The sequence below is a fragment of the Cryptomeria japonica genome, chromosome 3 (genome assembly GCF_030272615.1).
Source record: "Cryptomeria japonica chromosome 3, Sugi_1.0, whole genome shotgun sequence".
In the NCBI taxonomy this organism is placed as follows: domain Eukaryota; kingdom Viridiplantae; phylum Streptophyta; class Pinopsida; order Cupressales; family Cupressaceae; genus Cryptomeria; species Cryptomeria japonica.
The window spans coordinates 683,993,582-684,005,092 of NC_081407.1; positions in this window are offsets into that span (position 1 = coordinate 683,993,582).

Genomic DNA, 11,511 nt, shown 5'->3' on the forward strand with positions numbered 1-11,511 from the left:
ACAAATAATACGAAGGTGCCATAATTACTCGAACACCCAAAGTCGAGTAGAATTTGCAAACAATCTTGCAGAAAAAAATCACCTGCAGAAGGAATTAATATCCAAATGCCACGATACCATAAAAGTACTAACTATTCACTAAGATTAGTGGCAATAAATGTTACACACATATGAGGAGCCAAATATGTGCCAAAGCAGAGCCACAAATTACAACAAGTGATAAAATGTAAAACTTCATGATGATAGAGATCATAAAGGACCGTCCTACCACATCAAAACAAAATCAATGAAATCAATGGAAGGGTCAAACAAAGCAATATGTCATACCCCACCAATCTCCTTGCATGTGCAAGTACAACTAGCAGTGGCTAACAGAGGAGAGAAAAATGATTTTCCAAATCATAACCAAAAACACAACATGCCTAAATCACCATACAACCATGTAAGCAACAAGAAGTGCCAACTCAACATAGATAAGAGATAGCCAACACCCCTACACATAGACATAATGTATACCATAAATGCCTCATATCAGGGAAGTGCACTACCTACCATGCAATCCAAGAGCGCACCATATTGCCATGAGCAATAAAATAATTCAGATTCAGAATATGAGCCGACAGAAAAGAACCAGGAGAAAACCATCAACAATAAACATCAGTGAAGACAACCCAATAAACAAAAATAAGCACCCATGTGCTTGCCCTCGGTCATGAAATTAATCAAATAACATTGGAGCAATTCCTTCGCGAACATTGGAAGGAATATCTAAAGCTGAAACCTCCAAATGATTTACTTGAACATTAAAGGCCATATTAGCTAAAAAAGTTGCAATTTTATTAATCTCTCTGTAGCAATGAGATATTGTGAAAGATGTAAAAAGGGAGAGTTGGTGTAATATTTTATCCAACAAATACTGTAAATGCCAAGCATGACATCTCCCATTAGCAACCGAAGAAAATGCTACCATAGAATCACCCTCAATTATAATCTCTTTAATACCCAAGGATATAGCCATATCCAGACCAAGGAACAAAGCTTGAAATTCAACATGATTATTAGTTTGAATTCCAACATCATGAAAACCTGCCTTTAGAATCTTAGCCTCATGATCTAAAATGGCAAAACCAGTACTAGCCCTACCAGGGTTACCCCTAGTAGCACCATCATAATTGAGCTTGAACTTAGGAAGGGGAGGAGGACACCACTTAGCATTTTTCCTTTTAATGGCCAAAATATCGTGATTAAGAACAAAGCCATGAAGGGAGGGAGACTTAAGAGCATGCGAAGAACGAGAAACCTTAATGTCCCAATGAGAGAAATCATTTAAATGTTCAAGATTCTTATAAACATATGATAAAACAACCTCATGGATTGATACCTCAATTTTATTAATGACTTCTAGGAAGGAGGAAGACTTCTTTCTAAAAATCCTTTTATTTCTTTCGAGCCAAATATTCCATATGAGAATAGAAGGGGCTGCTAACTAGAGACATGCATAAAAGGAAGAAGAAAACAATAAAGGCCAAGCCCTAAAATGAGATAACAGGTCCAGACAAATGGCAGAAGACCAACCCAATTTATCAAAAAGCCAATACCAACACTATGAAGTAAATTCACAATGCAAAAAAAGGTGAGAAGAAGATTCCAAAAATTGCCCACAAAGAACACAAGGAAAAACCACAGTAATCCCAAGCCTGTCTAATCTATTTTCAGTAAGAACCCTATCCTAAACAACCAACCAAGTGAAAGCACCTTCTTTAGGTAAACAAGCAGCATGCCAAAATAGTTTAGAGGGCCAAGGGGAATCAGGGGAAGGTGCCATCATAGAGCTATAACCATCCTTAACAATATAAGAGGCAGAAGAATTACCAACCCAAATTAGCTCATCTTCTGAATCCTGATAAAGAAGCAACCTATTTTGCAACTCTTTGGCATATGCAAGTTTTAACAGATTGTCAACAGGGAGAAAATCAATATATTTCCACTTAGGTATGGGATAAGGACCTGATGAGTCCAAGATAAAATAATCTCCAACATGCACACCCTAGGCCACATTAAGTAGATTGTGAATAGGAGACCAATCCCTAATGCTAGTCAAAGAAGGATGACCATTCCACACATCATCCCAGAATCTAGCTTCAGAACCATTATGAACAACCCAGGAAAGACGAGGGTGAATGATAGACCTGTATTTAACTATGAAATTCTAGATTGAAGACCCCTTGGGAAGAGAGGAAACAATAAATATACTCTCCCTAGAGCCCCGAGGCATATATTTAGCAAACATAATTCGAGCCCAAGGATTATTAGGTTCCTTATACAACTTCCAAACCACATTGCATATTGTATTTTTTTTATTATAATTGGTTTTGTGCCTAGGGAAACCTAAATGAAAATGCATCACTAAGAGTTTACATTCTTGGGGCCACTTTATGCATTGTATTGTAACATTGGGAATTATATTTAATGTAGGTGTCATGTTGAGATATTATATTGTATTTATTTAATATTGGGGAAATATAATTAATAAAGTGAAACCTCGGTTTCCAATATCAAATGAGGGATCAATAGTATTGTTTCACATGTTTTTACTTTACCACTTGGTTGTATTTGTATGAGCTTGATTCTTTAAAAGCAAGCACATGTTTAATGGTTAAGGTTGGCTACTAGCTTGGGCTACCATTATTGAGTCTTTTTTAGGAGTACATATGTGAAGCATGTCATGGGATGTCTGGATTCATGCTTGGACACATAGATGATGCATTTGGAAAGGCTTGATGATTTAGGAGTGTTCATTGATGCATTGTAATATTGCATTATTGAGTAATACATGGAGCATAGATGCTTTTGGAGGCTAGGTTTTTCCCTGTTGAGGGTTTTCCCAAGGTACATCTTGTGTCACCTTTTGAGGGTATGTTGTTTATTTTCTGACATATGGATTTTGAATACTTGTTTGCATATACTTATCTTTTGGGCTATGTGGAAATTATCATTACGAGTTTGCAACTTTCCTTTCATTTGGTATCAAAGTCATGGTTGTGATTGGATAACCCTTGGTTGAGTGAATCTTTGTTAAGTTTCGGGTTAGTTGTTATGATGGGTTGTTTGCAAATTTGGGATATGGAAAATATTGTGTCAAATGGGTTTTTTGGGTATGCATTCCTATGAGGCTTTTTTGAGGGAGTTTTCATAAATAACCTCCTAGACAAAAAAGGACCTCACCATTGGATCTAGGTTGGTCAAGACATGAATTTGGATTTGTATTTGACCTATTTTGGTTAACATTTAAAAATTAAAAAAGCAAAACAAATTTAAGTTGCATGGCCATATGATCATACGACCTATCAAATCTATAGAGAGAAAATAAAAATAAAATAAAAAAATTATCCCATCAGTACACCTAAAAAAAAACTTTTATGAGAAGTTAAATAAAAAAACTAAAAATTATGTGGAGGGCTTTCTAAAAAAGTGCTGAATTTTTTTTAAAAAAATTATTAATTGTGGAGTTGTCACCTCCCCGCCATGACTTTGTCCCTATCGCAGTACCAACAATATTGTTGACAATACTAGCAACTCGGGGCAGCCACCACCAATGGTACCAACTTGGTCGGGTCCTGGTGGTGGCCCCCACCTCCACCACTCGTTAAAACAAATCAAATTAATTTTTAAAACTACCTAGAATTTTTATTAAATGTTTTTCAAACTTTTTTAATGCAATTTGAAAATATTGAAATCTAGCCAATATAAATTATTAAAATTAAAAAGAGGTTTTATGTCGGTTTTATAAGGGGGCGAGTCAGGTTTGACCAAACCCCCTCTATAATATGTTTTTTAAAAACTTTCGAATTTTTTTTTAACCGAATTAGATAATTTTTTGGGTTTCACAAATGTTGCCCTATAGCCTAATTGGCTAATTTTCTTCAATGGAGCATAACTTTCACCTAGGGAGTCTATTTTTCGACTTCTTATACTCATTGAAAAGTTAGTTTTAAGTACTATGCAGGAGTATAGTTTGTGCTCCATGATTTTGTTGTTTTGATCAGTTTTGGGGCCTAGAAGTTAGATATTCTCCTTTTCATGGTTTTGGTCATAAGTTTTGCATATGAAATCAGATTTTTTATTTTGAGTAGGCATTGGAGAGTAGACATATTTAGTCTACTATATAATGGGGTTGTTATTTTATCATCTTGATGAGTATGGATAGTTGTGTATTCGTTTGATCACTTGTAGGTTCTTAAGATTTAGGTGTGATTGTGTTAACATCTAGACGAGTCAAGAGGTGAAACCTTAAGGGAGTGCATATTTTTATGAGATATTTATGATGCTACGTACGACTGATTATAGATTTAGTGCTTCCTAGTATAGGTTTACATTTTTTTTTAGGTTGGATTTTGATGGTGACAAGTACACAAGTTGTCTTCAATTTGAGGACTTGGTTTGAGACTTGGAGTTTAATATGGGCGATAGTTAAGTGAAGGTATAACTTTGGTGATTATTATGGTTGTAAGGAAGTTAAGTAGCAGAACAACTTCCTACACTAACCTTGAGAGGAGGATAATGCAAAAATTTTACATATTGTTACAACAATTATAGAAACTTAGCAAAAATAAACATAATATCATACATACCACAACAAAATGATTTACATGGGGAAAACCCTTTCAGGAGAAAAACCCCACACTCCAAAAGCAACTCAATATATTATTCAACAATCAATAACATATTATAATATACTTGCAAATAAATCTCTTCACATGAGTACCACTAATCAAAGATTCAAAGGTAACTCAATAGCCACAAGACTCTTACACACAACCTCTATCTCACACACCTCATATATAGGAGATGAAATACAAGAAAGCGTCAAACGGTATTACAAAATCATGGGCTAAAATCACCCAATAAAGTAGAGCCAACCTTATCTCCATTATAGATGCCCTACGACGTGTCAAAACACACATCAACATGTGTTCCTCCATTTTACAACTCATTTATGTGTCTGATGCATTTTATATTTCTTATTTCAGGACTCCAAACTTCTGGAGGCCATAACTTGTGAACCGAGTGTCCGATTGATGGATTGTTTGGTGCGCTAAAAATATCATGAAGTCATCTATCACCTCATAATTGGCTACATGGTTACACCCACTTTTCAGGGCATTTAAGAGGGTCTAAAGTCCTCAAAACTAAATTTAAACCTTTCATTGCACCCTCCAAAAATAGAAACTTTAATATCTTCAAAACTCTAGTATGATCTAGCAATGAAAATTTTTCCAGCATGCTTATCTAGCCAACCATAAGCTTTGGGGAGAATTTCGCACCATTTCATGCTCAATTTTTTTTACTATATATAGTAACCTCATGTAAATGCAATGTTGAGACACCATTTTCCCAACAATGGTGTCATGATTATGTAGGTATACTTTTTGCATTGACACAACGTGATCATGTTTGTGGTAATTTGGTGGTGTTTTGGTTTGGTGTTACGAGGTTGTTTCCTGTATTCTTTATGCTTATTTGGTTCCCTGACTATGTTACTTAGAAGTGGACATGTTTGGAAAATCATATCAGATATTCATTTGGTGTTTAAGTCATTTGGTCTATAAGATCACTCTCTTTGGTATATCAATTGGCAATTCACTAATGTGATGATGAGTTTGCGTGTTTGGTATTTGGATCTATAAGTTATGTGATTTGTAGGTTTCAAAGCCTATTTGATTGTAGTGGGATGACTTGGATTTGGATTGTCTATATCCACTAGGTTTGATTCTTTTTTTAAGCAGGCTTTATTAGTTGGCCTTGTTTGTGGTCATTAGTGCATTGATATGTTTGCTTTGGGATGTGAGGGTGGATGATTAGAGTACTTGGATAGTTTTTTGTTGGGACTTGTGGCATGTTATTTTATCACAATGTCATGATAGTTTGGTTCTACTTAATTGCTAACACATTTTAGTGGTAGATTTTGATAGTGATGATTTGAAAAAGTAGGATTGATTCTTGGTGGTTTTTCAGTGGTTGTATCTTCTTGGCTTAGAGATCATGGTAACACTTGATGTTACTAACATTTCAGTGTTGTGTCTATAGACCTAGACGATCTTTTTTTAGGAGATGGTTTCCATGATGCCATGTGTGACTCAATATCATGATTTAGTGGGAGTTGTTAAAAGTGATGTGGATTCACCATTTGGTGGTGGATGATCTTATTTAGTGTTGTAGATGTTTGGAGGATCTCTTGACATTGTTTCTATAGAAGGGTCTTTCACATTTGTAGTTTCATTGGTAGGAGATGATTATCTTCATGATTTTGGAGATGTTGACATATTGGAGCCATGGAGGACTCATGGATTCTTTGGTTGAGGTGTGGTTTATGCTTTGCTTTGACATGTTATCATGGTTTCTATTATGTCAATGGATACTCTTGATTACTAGATTAGAGTTTTGATATGAATAACTATTTGATATGTTCATATGGATCATGTGATCTCCTAGGAGGGGAGGAGATGATTAGATCATGCTTTTATTATGTTTATGTTCCTAAACCTCCAAGTTCAAGCTTTTAAATTGATCTGGGATTGTTCTCTTTGTATTGAGTACATGATCATTTGCTTGGTTATCTTATGGTGGTGTTATGTTGCATTTGGATTTTGGTATGGATTGATTGGTTATAAGTGCTCATGGATATATGGAGAATTGGGTGATGTTGTTATTCTCTTGTGATTAGTGACATGTGTTGAGATGGTTGATTATTTCAGCAGGAAGATTGAGGAGCTTTCACTTGGTATAGACTCGAGATTAGATTGTTCTTAGAGTGATTCATAACGACTTGGACTTCTTGGAGGAGCATTCTCATTTCCCACTCTTGGTCTACTCAACAGTTTACTACTTGAGAGACATTACCCATTCTTCCTTTTAGGTGTATTATTTTTATGCTTATCTCTCATAGATATGGATCTTGAACTATGGATAAATGGTTAGTTTCAAAGGATTCGGTTTGAGAGATGTTTGCAATTGGTTATCTCCTTGTGCATATGAGTTGACATTATGATATCATTTTGATGATATTAAAATATTGTTTATAGGTTGATTTATTTCATTAGGAATGGTTACTTTGAGTTTGATCTTCATAGTTATGAGAGGCTTACATCCATGTTTACATTACATGATACATATGTTTGTTTGATCTAATAAATTGAACATGTTTGGGTATTATTTTGGCTTTTAATTTGGGGTGTTTTAAAGGAGATCATACTTGACACGGAGTTTCTTATTTGAGTTGTTGTTAGAAGGAGATGTTATGGTTTATAGGTTTTCTCTTTTCATTCTATGTAGTATTCCATGATATTCATGATTATATGATTTGGGATGATGGTGACATATTGTGAGAGAGTATGTAGCTATTTGGGTTGCATGTGTGGATCATTATGTTTGTTCTTGGTACTTCATGTTTTGATTTATGTATCACACCTTGATATGAGCATTGATTGGTAGAATTGATATTATTTGAGCTTCTTTTTAGATTTGGTATTACCCATGTAGTGGGAGTTCCTAGGTATGTATGTTCTTCATTGAAAAGCTTTGATATAGGGAGCTTGATTATGGTTTTATGGGTTGATATGAATATTGGCATGAGTTTAGTGGTGTTGGATGTTTTAGCATGTATTATAGATGTCCTTTCTAATCATGTGGGTTTTTACTTTATGATATCAGTTTTGATTCATTGATATCACCTTGTAGTTGATGCTTGTATCTTTGGATTGGTGCGTCTTCACCTTGTATTTTTCCTTTTCTTTCATAGGTGGCATGTTGGAGGATGGGATGATTTATTGCTTGTGATCATGGTCACTTGTTTTTATTGCATATATCTAGATGGAGTAAAAGAGCATGTTAGAGATTCATGTGGTTACATGTATGGTTGTGATGATCATTTCATTGATTGACACTTGTGCAATGTATACAAAAAGTGAGAGAATGTTGGGATAACGTGTTGTACACCTTGAATAATGTTTATAATGTATTACTTCATTATTGTGTGTTGCACCTATGGAAACCTAGATGGGTGTGCATCGTTAGAAGTTTACATTCTTGGGGATACTTCATGTGTTGTATTATAACATTAAAAATTATATTTAATGTGGGTGTCACGTTGAGATATTATATTCGATTTATTTAATATTTGGAAAGATAGCTAAGAAAGTGAAAAATTAATACCCAATATTGAATAAGGGGTTAATGGTATTGTGTTCACATGGTTTTGTGGCACATGGTTTTAATTTACTAGTTGGTTGTATTTGTGTGAGCTTGATTCTATAAAAGCAAGCACATGTTTAGTGGTGAATGTTGGTTGGTGGTTCAAGTTGTCATTATTAAGTATTTTTAAGGAGTGCATATGTGAAGCATGGCATGGGATGTGGGGATTCATGCTTAGACACATGGATGATGCATTGGAGAGGCTTGATGATTTATAAGTGTGCATGGATGTATTATAATGTTTGACTATTAACTAATACATGGTTTGTGGATGCTTTTGGAGGCTAGGTTTTTCCATATTGAGGGTTTTTCCAAAGTGTATATTGTGTAACCTTTTGAGGGTATGTTGTTTATTCTCTTGCATATGAATTTTGAATACTTGTTTGCATATATTTCTCTTTTGGGTTATGTGGAAATTGTCATTATGAGGCTGCAAGTTTCCTATCAAAACAAAGGTCTATCACTCATCATGTAAGGCTTACCTTGCCCTTGCATTTGTCATGGTTGCAAGCTTCTCATAAGCACATAAGCCACTCTATGGGCTTGAAGGCTGCAAAATGGAGTACAACTTAGGTGTCCCTCCCATCAACAATGATTTGTATTGAGGCAAATTGTTAGGTTATTATGGTGAGTTATGGAGGGTTGTAACCATTATTTGTTATAGATATAAGTACCCTGTTTAGTTGGTGCATCTAGTTATTTTGACAGGTTCACTAGATAAGCTATTCTTCAAGGCACAAATCATGTCTTGATCTCTCAAAATTTTAATGATAATTGCATGAGCTACATTTTGTTTTATTTTTTGTGGTACAAATATGAGGTGATTATTAGTTTCAAGAAGTTCCAAAAAATTGTAGAAAAATAATTATAAATGTTGTAAGATGCTATGGATAGATAAGGGAATAGAGTACACAAATATTTCTTTTGATAGATCTTGTAAGCTGGATGGAATAGGGGACAAACAGGTTTTAGTCCAACATGCACATGTAAAAATGGTCATGTTAATGTTGGTTACAACCACTTTAAGAAGTTCAAACTAAACTCATGAAACAACAACTCTCAAAGGATTTCAATATCTACCATACATATTATCATATAACACTTTATGATCCCTATTCATTATTGCAATATTATAAGGTTTTCAATATGTCAAACACATGGAAAACAAGTGTGAAAAGAAAACAATTAGAAGAAGATAAATACAAGGACTATTGGCACTACATAATATTTAAATTTGATATTGAACTTTTAGAAAAGTTGAAAACTAAAGATACAAAAACAACTTAGTAATGAGAGCTCTATAATTTGATTAGCTTTTATGATTTTGTTAAAAATATTTATGATTTTCTTTGATCTCACATGAGGGATCAAAGCCTACTTTCTTCATTTTCTCTGCAACAACTTGCAAATTCTCAATTTGTCTAGCCTTTCCATACTAAATATTTTTAGATATACTTGACTTTTATAGCGATAGATTGAAGCAGTGGTTGTAGGGAGATTGGTTTTGGTTCATCTTATTTTAATAAAATTTCTGCATTGGCAATATTTTTCCGAATTCTACCAATTCTTCCAATGGTCACCATTGCATTTTCTCTTGGTGATCACATCTTCCATAAAAGATGTCTTAGGGTTTTGAGTGCAATCTAGAAGAAAGAAACCAAAATCGACCCAGATTTCAAGTTAATAATAATAATAATAATAATAATAATAATACTAATAATAATACTAATAATAATAATAATAATAATAATAATAATAATAATAATAATAATAATAATAATAATAATAATAATAATAATAATAATAATACCCTTATTGTCTTTTGTCTTGGTTTCATGGTGGATGGCGATACGTTTAATACCTTTGCACACCAACTTTGTGTTGTTCGGGTCTACCGGCCTAAACAACACTATATACATGGTCTTGCTCAGGTCTATAAACACAAGTGGCTCCCTCTATCTCTTACGCAAACCAATGGTGGGGTTTGGGTTTGAAAACCCGAACCACACCAACCTTTGGTGGTTTTCAAGTTCACAAACCCGAACTCTACCTTTTCCTTAGCTCTTCCCTATTATGGTGTATGGCAGAATTGTAGGCCCGACCTACACCATGAATCCAACCTTTGATGCAAGTCAAACCTATAGGTATGCCTTGCACTTTGTTTGTCATTCTCTTCTTAGTGTATGGTGGATTATAAGTCCAACCTACACCAATTTTACCTTATGCACTTTTTAGGTGCAGTTCAAACCTGTGGGCCTAACCTACAACAATGTCTAAAGTATAAGATGAGAATTTGAATGATGAACATCCTGATCTAGAGCCTATTGTTGTAGATCAATTGCAAGGTGAGGAGGAGGATAATGAAGAGCATAATGATGATTATGATGAAAAGGGATTAGCACAATCTTCTAAGACTTCTTAGTGAGATAATTCTCATGAATCTCTTTCATAGGTATCTCTTTCTTCCTCAACCATGGTTCATGCTCCTATTTCTACCATTAAATCAGAACCTTTTGGATCAACTATATCTTGTATCACTCCTACTACAATTGTTCATGTTTCTTACACTAGTGCTAGTTAATCTTCTTTATATACCCCACGTGATAATATTGAGAATGTTTCCTCTACCTTTCCAAATTTATCTGAAGGGTCAGCTGTTAGCTCTGATGCCAATTGTTAATAATATGAGAGGGGGGGGGGTGAATCATACAAACTTAAATCTTCTATATATTCAACAGATTCAACCTCGGTAGCTTTAACAGATATATGTAACCAAAACTGTAAAACATGCAAACTTAAGAACACATAATCATAACAACACTCATAACACCAGATTTAACGTGGAAACCCAAATAGGGAAAAACTACTGTGGGATTTTGGACCCACGAAGAAATATACTCTTCTAGAGTATGCTCGGTTAAAAGAAAATCTTGTTAAAGATTACAAACACATTGCTAGATGTGACCCGGTTAAGGGATTTCCCTCAGATTTGTTAGGATCTTCACCTTGTTAGAGGTGACCTTGTTAAAGGGTTTCAAACACTCAATCAGAATGTCACCTTGCTAGAGGATTTACAAATAAGACTGTTAAGTCCACTCGGTTAAGAGATTTTCTGTCACTTACAAAGAAATAACAGTAATGAGTATGTCTGCAACTTTGAATCTAAAATGCTAAAGCAGATTCTTATTTGCTCAATACAATCTAGTCATAGGACTTATCTTGTCCCTCTGCTGGGCTTCTTACTCTGTTATTCAAACAGGT